The sequence below is a fragment of the Gekko japonicus genome, unplaced genomic scaffold (genome assembly GCF_001447785.1).
Source record: "Gekko japonicus isolate JY-2015 unplaced genomic scaffold, Gekko_japonicus_V1.1 scaffold712, whole genome shotgun sequence".
Taxonomy (NCBI): domain Eukaryota; kingdom Metazoa; phylum Chordata; class Lepidosauria; order Squamata; family Gekkonidae; genus Gekko; species Gekko japonicus.
The window spans coordinates 213,232-228,295 of NW_015176472.1; the positions used below are offsets into that span (position 1 = coordinate 213,232).

The 15,064-nt window shown below is 47.7% G+C and overlaps 1 pseudogene; it reads right to left on the reverse strand.

The window, feature by feature from the left end:
* The window catches only part of LOC107123815, a 135,287-nt pseudogene that overhangs the window by 3,444 nt on the left and 116,779 nt on the right, over positions 1 to 15,064 (reverse strand).

Sequence of the window (15,064 nt, forward strand, 5' to 3'; positions counted from 1 at the left end):
TCATCTTAGCAGCAACTGCAGGAGCAAAAGCCCATCTATGAAATGGGGGGGGGGGAATCAGGCTGTCTCCCACTCATCTCCTCTACCTGGACTGGAGGAACAGCAGCTGTTTCCACACCTCCGCCAAGACAACAGCCGAATATCACCTGTCCACTGCCTGTGATGGAGATAGAGAAGGAAGGAAGATTCTTACCCTAAATTCCTTAGTTTGCTTATTTGAATCCTGCTTTGTGCACCCTCCTTCCTAGGACTGTGAAACCTCGCCATAGACACAATCTACAGAATTTGCAATGATTTTTAGTAAATTGTGGGAGAGGCAGAAGAAAACCACCAGGGACTCTGAAAACCAAAACATGACTTCAGCATATATGAAAACTCCAGGGTAACACTGATGGATTTCCAGAGTGTCTGCTGATACTCTGACATCACAGCCAGTCCACGCACCATCCCGAAGCATCACAGCCTGGCATCTATAGTCCATTATCTTTTTTCTGACTTTGGCCCACCGAATGCTCCTGTAGAGACTTCAATCGGGGGCACAGAAGGCAATGGTTGGCCACCAGGAATACATTTTCAGAGGTATGCTGGCCCAGAACATGGCGGTTCCATGCATTTGCCATGGCTAATATCTGTGTCCTGAGGAGGGAATCTACCTTTCCTCTTTGGAGATGCTTTTCGTCCCACTAACGGTAGGAAGGTGACACAGAAATGTGAATAAGAATGGAACTGCCTTCTATGAATCCTTCTAATTTCCTTTCAAGGGAGTGGCCATCACGACATGCTACAGAAATGAATCACAGAACTTGACTCTGTATTGTGTACAGAAGGGTTTTTCCTTTCTCCTGTCCTAAACCTTCTACCCAACAACTTCACTGTGTGCCCCAATCCCATCTGGCCACAAAACAGCCTTACCACCTGAGAGGGCATCTTGGGCACCTTCCTGGGCCTCAGCCCTCTGCCCTTCCTCCAAAGGAGACCCTTCCTCCTCAGAGAACTCTGCTTCCATCTTCACTGATGGTCCCCACATCTGAAAGAGCAGAAAAGGAGTCGGGTAAGAGAAGGAATGGGACTGGCCGAGGAGAAGGATCCTGCCCCACTCCCAGACTCCTCACCCCTGCACTGACCATCTGAGATGGTTCAACCACAGGGACAAGTATCAGGGTTGGGTTTTCTTCCCAGTCCAGTGAATTCTCTAGAGGCAGAAATATCTGGCAGAGAAGCCTTAGCAGAAGGCCGTTCCTTGAACTGAGTGAAGGAAAACTCCTCACCTGCTCTGCCTGCCTCTTCTCCTCTGCCTGGCTCAGGAGGAAACCTTCTGCCAGGGCCACCGCCTGGGAACTGGTCTCTGGCCCGCATCCTCTGACCCAGCACTGCATTCCCTGGGGCAGGATGGCCAGGAACTGCTCCAGGATCACCAGGTCCAGGATCTGCTTCTTGGTGCGCCTCTCTGGCTCCAGCCAGTGGTTGCAAAGTCCATAGAGCTGGCTGCAAACCTCTCGGGGTCCATCTGCCTCATGATAACGGAACTGCCGGAAGCATCGGCTGCGTGCCTCTGCAGTCAAAGTCTCCTGAGCCAAGATCTCTGGCACAGCTCTTTCCCAGAATTCAGCACCACTCCCTGCATGGATGTGATGGGGACTCTTCCTTGATCTCTTGCCAGGTCCTTCTGGGTCCTTCTCTTCCATCTCCTTGGGACTGTGGAAGGGTACCCTTACTCACGTGGCTATGAAGAGAGAGAGAGAGAGAGAGAGAGAGAGAAAGATATGAAAAAGGCAGAAAGAAACCAAAAGGGAACGAAGCTACATCAGCAACCCTGATCAAAAGACACCTAATGATTGTCTCAGCGAATTAGCATGTCCTCGTTTGGTTTGCGGATCAGGATTAATGTCATTGTGCTATATGATGTATCAAGATTTTTGAGGTATGCATGTTTGGTCCTTCAGGAAAGTAAACCATCTGTGCTTGGGGTCTTTAAATTCTCTTGCCAATGTTTTGACCTTGGCCTCCTGCGACTGTGTATCAGTTTGTCCTAGGGGCTCCTCTCAGTGTAAACTGGAACTCAGGATGAAATGACTGGTAAGGGCTTAACCATTGCATATGTCTCTTCAATAGGCTGGACATGTTTGCAATAACTCTGTGCAAGTTCTTGACAGGGGGGGGAAGGGGCAGAGGAGCATGAAGCCCCTCCAGGTCAAGGCACAGGGGCCGCCTGGATGAACGGGGGGAGGCAACAAACCAAGAGGAAAATGGCAGAAGGGATGTGAAGCACTGCCCCCAAATGATCTGCATGTGGAGCAGCCAGTCAGCGTCTATGATTCATCCCATGTGATCATGCCTGGGAGTCCTTTGTGGGCCCTCCCAGCAAATGTGATGGCTGAGGATTTGATTTATTTTAATTGACAAAATCCAGATCCCGCCTTTCTGTCCCCACAAGGGCCACCGAGGCGGCTAACAAATCAAAACATTAATGTATGTATGATGTCTTTATGTTAGTAAATTTCCCTTTCTCACTGGGACTCAACGGAGTTTACACAGAATGACTCTATACAGCTGTGACTTGAATGCAACCACAACAAATGTGCATTAGTATACACGACGGTCCCTATCATTTTTCCAAGTGATTTTGTGAATCATTTTGGATGGTGCTGCCCTGTTGCAGAAAGGTGGAAGCCTTCCTGACCTCCTCTACAAGGTGGGGGCCTCAAAGGAGGAGGCACATGGACGGGCAGTGGTTGATTCTGCCCATGTGCCGGGTGGGACCGGCAGAAGTCCCTGCTCAGATGAGTGAAGCAGCCATGGCAGAGCCTAGAAGGAGGGACTGTCTTGCAGGTATGAGGCTCCAAGGCCATGAAGGGCTTTGGATGGGAGAGCCACTCCTTTAATCTGAGCCTGGGAGCTGATGGGCAGCCAGTGCAGGTACTGCAGTAGGGGGAGTAATAGGCATGCTCCGTCTAGCTGTCAATAATATTCACGGTGATTCCACAATAGACCTTAAACCCTGGTTCAATTCTGTCCTCGAACTTATATTCTACACTACACTCGAGTTCACCCCTGTAATTATCTGGGGATATTTTTTGTTTCCACATTACACTGAGATCACCCCAGTTTCACCCCACACTTGTCCCGGGATAAACGGAGCCAGTTTGGTGTAGTGGTTAAGTGCGCAGACTCTAATCTGGGAGAACCGGGTTTGATTCCCCACTCCTCCACTTGCACCTGCTGATGTGACCTTGGGTCAGTCACAAGCTCCGGCACAGCTGTCCTTGAAAAAGAGCAGTTTGTGTCAGAGCTCTCTCAGCCCCACCCACCTCACAGGGTGTCTGTTGTGGGGAGGGGAAGGGAAAGGAGTTTGTAAGCCGCTCTGAGACTCCAAGTGAAGGGCGGGGTATAAATCCAATCTCTTCTCTTCTTCTTCTTCTTCTTATAACCAGGGATAAATGCTAGGTATTGAGTTGCGAATTGAACTCTGATAAAAGCAGGGATGAGATCCAAGTGCGGAAAGGACCTGCATTAACTTGCTTCTCCAGCAATCCTGTTGGGTCAGTAAAACCCTGAGGCTCTTAAGGGGGAGTCTGAGAGGGTCAGCTGAACTCCATGGAAAGCGGGGAGCAGAAGGTCCTTCAAGACCTCCACCTTCCCAACCGGCATTACTTCCGTCTTTCCAGGATTTCATTTCGATTTGTTCACTCTTAGGCATTTAACCACAGCAGCCAGGCAAGTGATTCAGGACCTCTGCTACATCACCAGATTTGGATAAGGAAATACAGATAGCTATATATCGTGATAAAAAGTAGAGACATCACCCTGCCAACAAAAGTCCGCATGGTCAGAGCAATGGTATTCCCAGTAGTCATGTATGGCTGCGAGAGTTGGAATATAAGGAAGGCCGAGCGCCGAAGAATAGATTCTTTTGAACTATGATGCTGGAGAAGACTCTTGAGAGTCCCTTCGACTGCAAGAAGATCAAATCAGTCAATCCTAAAAGAAATCAACCCTGATTGTTCCCTGGAAGGCCAGATAATGAAACTGAAGCTCAAATACTTTGGCCACCGAATGAGAAGGGAGCACTCACTGGAGAAGACCCTGATGCTGGGAAAGATTGAAGGTCAAAGAAGACGGGGACGGCAAAGATGGTGTCATAGATGCAACAAACATGAAATTGAGCAAACTTCAGAGGACGGCGGAAAACAGGAGGGCCTGGCGAGATCTTGTCCATGGGGTCGCGAAGAGTCGGACTCGACTGTGCGACTGAACAACAACATATATCGTCTTATGGAGCAGAGGTCCCTATGGAGCAGAGGTCCATCAGTGGTTATTAGCCAGAAGGTATAGACGGGAACTCTCAGTCTGGGGCAAGTGATGCTCTGTCTTCTTGGTGCTTGGGGGGGGGGGCAACAGTGGGAGGGCTTCTAGTGTCCCGGCCCCACTGCTGGACCTCCTGATGGCACCTGGTATTTTTGGCCACTGTGTGACAGAGTGTTGGACGGGATGGGCCATTGGCCTGATCCAACACTGGCTTCTCTTATGTTCTTATGTCTTCTCATTGATGACAGCCAAGCCCCAGACTACAAACGATTCAACCTAAGAGCTTTACATAAAGGCAAAATAGCATGGGGGGCAGGACGCATTGTGCCCTGTGTGTCCTAAGCAGATAACTGATCTCCAGTGGCCACTCTTTGGGTCTGGTCCATGAGGAAGGATTTGACCCACTCCAACCCACAGCCCCCGATGCCTAGTCCTGCCCCCAGGCGCCCCAACAAGAGAGCAGGGTCCGCTGTGCCAAGGACAACAGAGAGATCCATGAGGGGCTACGAGGAGGCCCGACCTTTGTCTACGTGGAACAGACATCTCAAAAATATGCAAGTACATTTGAGAACTGTTTAATACCAGCTCCTCTTCAAAAACACACAACAGCTGCATTTCTCTCTTCCGGGACTGAAAAGTCTATTCCCCTCCCATGTCTTACTTATGAGTAAACCTTCCTGGGACCCAGGAACAAGGCTATTTTCCTCCTGTTGCAAATCTGGAGCCTTCCCTATTCTCTTCGGCATCGAATAGTAAAAAATCCCTTTCACAGAAAAGACCTTTCTCTTCTTCACACTGACTACATACATCTGCAGTCATAGGCTGCAGTCACACACACTAAATAATCCACTTGCAATGCACTTTCCAGCTGGATGTTGCCAGTTCACACAGTAAAAATCCAGTTGGAAAGTGCACAAAAAGTGGATTATTTAGCATGTGTGACCACAGCCATCGTGTCCTGAGCCATGATCTCTCAAGCAGCTCTTTCCCAAAATTCAACACTCACTCCCTGCTTGGATGGGATGGGGACCTTTCCTTGACCTCTTGCCTATTCCAGGTCCTCCTCTTCCATCTCCTTTCCCATCTCTTGGGTCACCTCTGACTGTGGAGAGATTACCCTTAGTTACTTGGCTATCAAGAGGGAGAGGAAAAGATATCAAAAAGGCAGAAAGAAGCCAAAAGAGAACAGAGCTACATCACTGACCCTGGTCAAGAGACATCTAAGAATTGCCCTGGCGGATCAGAAGGAGAGTCCTTGTTGCAGTTTCCACATCAGGATTAATGTCATTGGGCTGTATTACATATCGAGCTTTTAAAATATATGCCTTTCTAGTCTTTCAAGAAAATAAAAAAAAATAAACGATACCTATTTAACATCTGGAGCTGCGGTGGCTCAAGTGGTTAAGACGCTGAACTGCAGGCTGTGAAAGGTCAGTAGTTCAGCAGTTCGAGACCCAGGGTGCCGCATGACGGAGTGAGCTCCCGTATCTAGTTCCAGCTCCTGCCAACCTAGCAGTTCGAAAGCAAGAAATTGCAAGTAGATAAATAGGGACCACTTCGGTGGGAAGGTCACAGCGTTCCGTGCGCCTTGGCGTTTAGTCATGCCGGCCACATGACCACGGAAATGTCTTCGGACAGCGCCGGCTCTTCGGCTTTGAAACGGAGATGAGCACCGCAACCCTAGAGTCGGACTCGACTGGCTTTCGAGCAAGGGAACCTTTACCTTTACTATTTAACGTCTAAAAATCTGTTGTGGGTGTTATGATCTTGGCCTCCGATGACCCCATATCAGTCTGTCCTGGGAGCCAAGTCTCAATGTAAACTAGAGCCCAGGACGAAAGGACTGGGACTGTCCCCTCAATAGACCAGAAGCATTAGGCAAAAGCTCTGTCCAACCAGCCAGCAGAGGGGAAGGGGCAGGGGTGTGTGTGTGTCACCTCCCCAGGTCAGGGCACAGGGGCTGCTGGGATGAACAGGAGCAGGAGGAGGCCATGAATCTGGAGATTGGGGGGGGGGAGCATCACCCAGAATGCGTGTTACGTGGGGCAGCCAATCGTCACGAATGATTTCACCCATGGGAATAAGCCTGGGACTCCTTTCTACGACCTCCATAGCCGAGAATTTATTTAGATTTATTTTTATTGACAAAATCCAGGTCCGGTCTCTCTGCCCCCACAAGGGGCACCAAAGCGGCTAGCGAATTAAAGCAGAGGCAAGGAAATCGCATTTTAAGACTATATTCTAAAACCCAGCCCCGCCCTTCAGTAATGCACACGATAGCCGCATGTCTCTCTTCCAACAGTGAAAAGCTAATCCTCCCCTCCATCATGACTTACTTGTGTGCAAATCTTCGCACGATCAGGAGGCAAGGCTTTTCCCCTCCTGTTGCAGATCTGACGCTTTCCCCGTTCTCGTTGGCGATTCAATAGCAAAGCGGGCCCCCCCCGGAAAAAAGCCTCCCCCCCTTTTCCGCCCCTCCTTTTCTCGGCTTCTCTAGCAAACAGCTCTGTCAGTTTAACCCTTTCAGAGCTGCAGACGAATGAAAAATGCTTCCTGCCCTCCCCGTAAAGAGCAGCGCCCGCTCTTCTTCCCTGGTTTTCCTGCCTTCTCCTTCCAAGGAAGGCAGGGATTCCCCTCTCTCACAGGGGTTCTCAGCCTTTTTTGTGCCATGGACCCCTTTGGCAGTCTGGCAAAGCCTATGGAGCCCTGTTCAGAATAATGTTTTGAAACGCATCAAATAAAATACGAAGGTTTACAAAACCGCTGTACCCGAAGACTGTGGGAGACAGGATGCCGGACTAGATGGACCATTGGTTTGATCCAGCAGGGCTATTCTTACGTTCTTATAGTAGAGTCTCTGGAGACCAGGGTACCACGCATATACACCACTTGCTGGTAGTGGCAGCACAGAGTCAGCCCCAGATGTGCTGGGAAAGTTGGAATCAGACTGAAGAAGGGGATTGACGAAGTTTGCAGATGATACAAAATTATTCAGGATGGTGGAAACCAGGGCTGACAGTGGAGAGCTTCAAGAGGACCTCCACAAACTGGCTGAGTCAATGTGGCAAGTGAAATTCAGTGTTGGTAAGTTTAAGGTGATGCACACTGGAACAAAAAATCCCAACTTCATGTATAGGCTAATAAGAACATAAGAGAAGCCAATGTTGGATCAGGCCAATGGCCCATCCAGTCCAACACTCTGTCACATAGTGGCCAAAAATACCAGGTGTCATCAGGAGGTCCACCAGCGAGGTCTGAACTTGCTGAGACTGAGAGGGGAAAAGATCTTGGGGTCCTTGGGGACAGCTCAGTGAAAAAGAGGCAAACTTTCTGTTAGGGATTGTTAGGAAAGGAAACAGCCGCTATTGCAATGCCCCTGCATAGATCTATAGTGTGGCCTTGTTTGGGATATTGTGTACAGTTCTGGTAACCGTATCTTGAAAAAGACATTGCAGAGCTGGAAAAAGTACAGAGGATTGGAGCACCTTCCCTATGAAGAATGGCTGAAGAGTCTGGGACTTTTCAGTTTAGAAAAGAGACGACTAAGGGGAGGACAAGATAGAGGTTTATAAAATAATGCATGGGGTGGAGAGAGTGGACAAAGAGAACTTTTCCTCTCTCTTCCGAAATACTAGAACTCGAGGTCATCCAATGAAGCTGATGGGCAGTAGGTTCAGGATGGACAAAAGGAAATACTTCTTTACACAGAGAGTTATTAAAACGTGGAATTTACATGGGAATAAACAGCTTTCAAAGGGGATTAGATTCATGGAGAAGTCTCAGTGGCTACTTGCCATGGTGACTGAGGGGAACCTCCACATTCAGAGGCACAGTAGGAATTGGTGCTTCTTTGTTGTTCCTATTAAATGCCACACTTTTCAGTGCCCCCCCCCCCCCGCTACTTCTGGGCCAAAAAAGCTTCTTCAGCAGTGACAAATGTAAAATTTGTAAAAAGTTGTCAGGAGAATCATACTGTCTGCCAGTGGAGGGCACTGCAGGATTGCTTTTCACAAACCAGCCACCTAAAGAGTGAATTTCCAAGGGGCAAACTTTTCTTAGGCTATTTCTGCTGGAGACCCTGTTGGTCTCCAGCAGAACAAGCCAGATCCAAGTCCAGGTTTCTTGTTGGTCTCTAAAGTTTGAATCTTGCTGCTCTGAGGCTGCTTCCAAAAAGATGGATTTGTGGACCATTCACATGACCTCATCCCCAAATTGTGCACCTTCTGGGCTCCCCCTCCTTAATTTGCCTGCAATGTTTCCCAAATTTGATTTGGCATCTTCTGGGAGAGCACCTTTGCTCACTGTGTGGGCAAGAAAATGCACATTTTTCCAGGTCCCGCCCAAATCAGGACCATTTTCCTGCCTCAGCCCCCTCCTTAGCTGTCAATCCCCTCTCCCCTACACTAAGGCTTTTAAAGAACATCAGTCATTGAGAAATTGCCGTGACAACATTAGCAGTTGACTATCAATATTAACAAGAAGGTCAGGATAGGTTGGTAACAGATTTTGGAAATGTTCGAAAGACCCTGCAGCCATCCGTTTCGTAACCACAGGGGTCTTCAAGACAAGAGAGGAATTGAGGAGGTTTGCCATGGGCTATCTCTCCATAGCAACCATGGATTTCCTTGGTGGTCTCCCATGCAAGGACTAACCAAAGCAGGATCTGCTTAGCTTCTGAGATCTGATGAGGCCAGGCAAACCTGGGCCATGGAGGTCATAGAATCATAGAGTTGGAAGGGGCCATACAGACCATCTAATCCAACCCCTTGCCCAATGCAGGACCAGCCTAAATCATCTCTGAAATATTCATCCAGCCTCTTCTTGAAAGCTGTCAGTGAAGGGGAGCTAACCACCTCCCTGGGCAGCTGATTCCACCTTTGAAGCACTCTGACCGTGAAAAAGTGTTTCCTAATATCCAGCCAACACCTTTCTGCATGTAACTTAAACCCGTTGCTTTGGGTCCTGTCCAATGTTCCCTCTAAGCTGTGGAGTCTTGTGAGCAAACATTCTACTTTGTGAGCTACTGGCATTAAAGTTGTGAGCGAGCGCTTTGGCTACTGCATAAAGTAGTTTGCTCTGGAGCCCTCCTTCCTGAGTGAAGGCAAAAATCTGTGAGCCGGAGGCTAAAAAACTGTGAGCTAGCTCACGCTAACTCAGCTTGGAGGGAGCACTGGTCCTATCCTCTGCTGCCAACTGGAACAGCTCTTTGCCCTCCTCCAAATGACAGCCTTTCAAATATTTAAAGAGAGCAATCATGTCCCCCCTCAATCTTCTCTTCTCCAAACTAAACATTCCCAGGGCCCTTAGCCTTTCCTCATAGGGCTCCAGACCCCTGATGATCCTCATCGCTCTCTTCTGCACCCTCTCGCTCTTGTCCACATCCTTTTTGAAGTGAGGCCTCCAGAACTGCACACAGTAGTCCAGATGTGGTCTGACCAAGGCAGTATACAGATGGGCTATGACCTCCTGTGATTTTGATGCTATGGCCCTTTTAATACAACCCAAGACTGAATTAGCCTTTTTTGCCACCGCATCACACTGACTGCTCATATTTAGTTTACAGTCCAGTCTTACCCCAAGATGTCTTTCGCATACACTACTCCCCAGAAACGTATCCCCCATCCAGTATTTGTGCTTGACATTTTGTGACCCAGATGTAATACTGTGTATTTATCTTTGTTGAATTGCATCCTGTTTGCAACTGCCCACTTCTCCAGAGTATTCAGGTCTTGTTGACCTGGTCAAAGAATCAAGCCTCTTATGCTTTGCCATGACACCGTTGCTCATCTGAACAGAGACTTCTGAAGGTCCCACCCTGCACATGGGCAGAATCAACCCCTACCTGTCCATGTGCCTTGGCCCTTGTGGCCCCCACCTTTTGGAATGGGCCTGCCTGAGGAGGTCTGGAAGGCTCCCACCTTTCCGCAATAGGGTAGCACCATACAAAATGATTCACAAAGTCACTTGGAGAAATTTTTAGGGACTGTAGTCTATATTAATGTGTATTTGTTGTTGTTGCCATCAAGTCACAGGTGCCATAAGGGAGATTATCAACAAGTCCCTCTCGGAGGGACGGTTCCCTGAGGCACTCAAGGAGGCAATGGTCCGACCTTTCCTGAAAAAACCAACTCTGGACCCGGCTGAATTGGCCAACTATTGGCCAGTGTCCAATTTGCCCTATTTGGGCAAATTGATTGAGAGGGTGGTGGCGACACAGCTTCAGAGCTTTCTGGATTACGCTTCTGTCCTTGATCCATTTCAGTCTGGCTTCCGCCCGGGTCATGGGACGGAGATGGTGCTGGTTGCCCTTACTGACGACCTCCGGAGGCATCTGGATCGAGGCGGTGTGGCAGCACTGTTGTTGTTAGATCTGTCAGCCGCGTTTGATACGGTCGACCACCAGTTGCTGACCCACCACCTCGCTGACATGGGGATACAGGGGCTCGCTCTTCAGTGGCTTGCCTATTTTCTCCAAGGTCGGGGACAGAGGGTGGCGATAGGGGAGGAGCAGTCCCGGAGGCACCCACTTGAGTGCAGGGTGCCTCAGGGGGCAGTGCTTTCCCCGATGTTGTTTAACATCTACATGCGCCCCCTCGCCCAGATTGCCAGGAGGTATGGGCTGGGTTGCCATAAATATGCAGATGACACCCATCTCTATCTGATGTTGGGCGGCTGGTCAGACTCTGACCCAGAAGATCTGACCTGGGCATTATAGGCAGTGGCTGAGTGGCTATATTTTATCTAAATCTGTTTTTGAACTATAAAAGCTCATTGTTTTGTCTTTAGTAAATCTTGATTGCAGTTGTGAAATCTCCCACCATGTAAGGTTTATATTCATTGCTCGTAGTGCCTCAATCGATTTTAACTCATTGTTCTCATTCAATAACATTTCATAGGTTGCCCTTTTATTTTCAGACATCAAAGTCGGTTTTACAAAGGCCTCGAGAGGTGATACCCAGATGGGTATTTTAGGATAAAACCTTTCTTTTATTTCCCTCCAGATCTTTATTAATGCCCCTCTGATTGCGTGATTATGAAAATTTGAATGGCTTTTATCTTTGTCATACCATATATAGGCATGCTAGCCCATATACAGATATTGCCCCTCTAGTTGTAGCAATCTTTTATCTTCCAACATTAAGGAGGTATTATAAGGAGGTATCAAGTAACTGTTGGAGGTGCAAAAATAACATAGGTACACCACATGTGGTAGCGGTGCAAGAAGATTTATAAATTTTGGAAAGATATTAAACAGCTAATATTAGAGATTATGGATATAGATTTACATCTGTTACCAGAAATTTATTTGCTAAATATAATACCAGAAGGGTTTGGGCGTGATGATACATGTATTTTGTCATATATCCTTACTGCAGCCAGAATTCTTGTTGCTAAATGTTGGAAGGCAGAGAAATTACCCGCTAGAGAAAAGCAGGTTGCTTACCAGTAACTGGTGATCTTCGAGTGGTCATCTGTGATTCACACCAATGGGATGTTCGCGCCCACCCCCTCTGGGCATGCACGGTGGGGTTCCTGCGCATGGCCGGGGGGGCTGGGCGCGAAAATCCGTTAAAAGTGCTTGCTACAGCACCGATCGATCCAGCGTGTGCGCACTAGATCCCATTGGTGTGAAGCACAGAGACCACAACGAAGATGAGTTGGTTACTAAAATATCTGAACTTGCAAAAATGGATAAATTGAATATGATACTTTCACAAAAAGATGGGAAAGCGTTTCAAAAAAGATGTTATAGTTAACAAATGGTTTGGAAAGAATGTTTAACGTAAACTCCAAAAAATTAGTTATGTACTGTATTTTTGTTTTTGCTTTTGTAACATAAAAACCTACAAATAAATTCAATTTTTAAGAGCTTAAAAGGCCACTCTGAACGGAGCCTGAGCAGCAACCCATTCAGATATTTCTGCCTCTCTCTTTTACATCACAGGGATATAGATTCAGGTGGGTAGTCATGTTGGTCTGAAGAAAAGTTTGAGTCCAGTGGCACCTTTATGACCAAGAAAGTTTAATTCTGTGTAAAAGCTTTCGTGTGCAAGCTTATACACAGAATTAAACTTTGTTGGTCTTAAAGGTGCCACCGGACCCAAACTTTGTTCTATTACAGCAATATGTTTAATTGATATGTCAACTACTAAAGTCATAGCACTGTTTCAAAGAGTGATGCTTTTAAAAAGGTTCAGTGCCGGGAAGGGCAGCTGTGGGGGGGGGGGGGGGGGGATGTGACAAGGAACATGGTCCCAGTGTCAGTGGGGCCTGTAAAACTGGGCATCTTCTTGCCCACAGAGAGTAAAGGTGCTGTCCCAAAAGATTTCAAATTTGGAAAACATTGCAACAAAAGGGGGGGGGGCATTATCTACTTAATGTGTGTGTTAAGTGCAATTAAGTCACTTCTGACTTATGGCGACCCTCTGAATTAACATTCTCCAAAACGTCCTATCGTTAGCAGCCATCCTCAGAGCTTGGAGACTGTGGCCCATGGCTTCTTGTATTGAGTCAATCCATCACACGTTTGGTCTTCCTCTTTTCCTTCTGCCTTTAACTTTTCCTAGCATTATTGTCGTTTCCAGTGACTCTGGACTTTCAATAATCAGGGGTCATTTCGTAGAAAAAGAGGTACAGGAGCTCATTAGCATAACTCATTTGCATATGCCACACCCCCTGACATCACCGGAAGTGTGTCAGAAGGCAACACCCACCGCTCAGGCTCCACTGGACTGTTTTGTATTGCTAGCTATTGGGGGGGGGGGGGGCAGATCTGTCATCGCAGAGGAGAGGGAGCTTGTACCTGAACAAAACTTGGTCTCAAAGGTGCCATTGGACTGTTTTAGACCGGGGGGCTGGGGGGGCTCTGCAGCTTACCTGGCTGCGTCTTGCTCTTACTGAGGGCTGCTGGGAGCAAGGGGTGGGGCTTGTTGCATGTGCCCGCCCCCTGGGCTCTTTACTGCCGGAGCTCTGCTCCTGTGCGCTCCTGCAGGAAATGACCCGCCAATAATATAAGCAAAGTATGATAGCCTTGTTTCAGCTTCCAGGGAGAGTTCAGGCTTGATTGAATCTAGAAGCCACTGATTTGTCTTTTTGACAGTCCACGGTATCTGTAAACACTCTCCTCCAACACCACATTTCAAAGGAACCTACTTTCTTCCTGTCAGCTTTCTTCATTGTCCTACTTTCACACCCATACATAGTAATGGGGAATTGGTTTGGGTCCCCATTTGGCATGAATTAATTTAATCTTAGTCACAGCAACACATCCTTATACTTGAGGATCTTTTCAAACCCCTTCATGGCTGTCCTTCTCCGTTCCAATCTCTTTGTACTGACGTGTGGGCTCCAAGTATCAGGTGCGAGGAATCAGGTAAGGATGAGTTGTTCAGTACCAGGTAAGGTTCCAAGAATCAGACAAGGCAGGGTCAGTGGCTCAGCATGAATCATATGCATTATGTCCATGTGTAACAGCCTCTCTTGGCTGGTTTTATAGCCACACACCTAAAGGTCAGAAGCAATCCTGCAGCTACTCATTTTTGTTATCAGCAAGCAGGTGGCGTTGGGCCAGGAGGTGTGCACTTTGACATCTTGTCTGTAGCTCTGTTCTCAGCCTTCATCTGTGGTGCTCTAAGGGTGTAGGTGATACTTGTGGACTGGGAACAGCCAACTGATGTTCACCTGCTGAAAAAAAAGCTGAACCAGGGCTGTAGGGTGTCAGTGACTCTGCAACAGCTGTTGGCTGTGAATCCTGAGAAGCCTGCAGCTCATTTTCCTGCTAGTCACCTTCTGTTGTCTCAAAGTTGGCTACATGGATCTCCTCTTCTCCCAAGAAGTCCTCACTATTGCTGAGCCGTGGCTAACTCATGACAATCTTTCTGACTTCTGGGGTGCAGTCTCCCTTTTGGTTGATGATGGGACCAAGGAATAGAAAACCTTGAACATTTTCCATTTCTTCATCAGAAGTCATTACCTTTGTCTTCTTGATGTCCAGCTGTAATCCTGCTCTGGCACTTTCTGTTTTAACCTTCTGCAGTAGTTATTTCAAGTCTTCACTGTTTTCTGCCAATAATGTGGTGTCATATGCATATCTAAAATTGTTAATATTTCACCAAATTTCACTCCATCTTCTTCTAAAACTAATCCATTTTTCCTTATATGTTCTGCATACCAATTGAAGAGATAGGGAGATAAAATACATCCTTGTCTGACACCTTTGCCAATTGGAAACCACTTTGTTGGAAAGCCATGGGAGGAGAAATATAGCTGTTGGGAAGAGGGAAAATGCTGAGTGTTGGTGCTTGGAGTGTTGGTGGCATGCAAGAGCAGGGGTGTAGTTGGAGGCTAAGATAAAACAGGAGTCTTGAGCCACCTTAAAGACGTCAAGTGATTTTGTTGCATCATTTTTATTTTCTAGGCATCTGTACCTTGCTTTTCTCCCCAAATGGGGACCCAAAGCAATTTACAACTATCGTTCTGCTTATCTATGTTTTTGTCCTCACAAGAACTGTGCAGGGTACATTAGGCTGAAAGAGTGACTGGCCCAAAGTCACACAGCAACTTCCATGGCAGAATGGGGCTTACAAACGTGGCTCTCCCAGTTGTTAGTCCCCATGCTTGAACCTCAGCACCATGGGGTGTGTAACGAAATGGCATTTACCTGGGTGTGTAAGATGGATGCCAGCCTGGTAGTCCTTAGGAGGGGGGAGGTACTCCATAGGGAACAATGGAGCTGCCATACCTCCCTGCCTACAGTTCC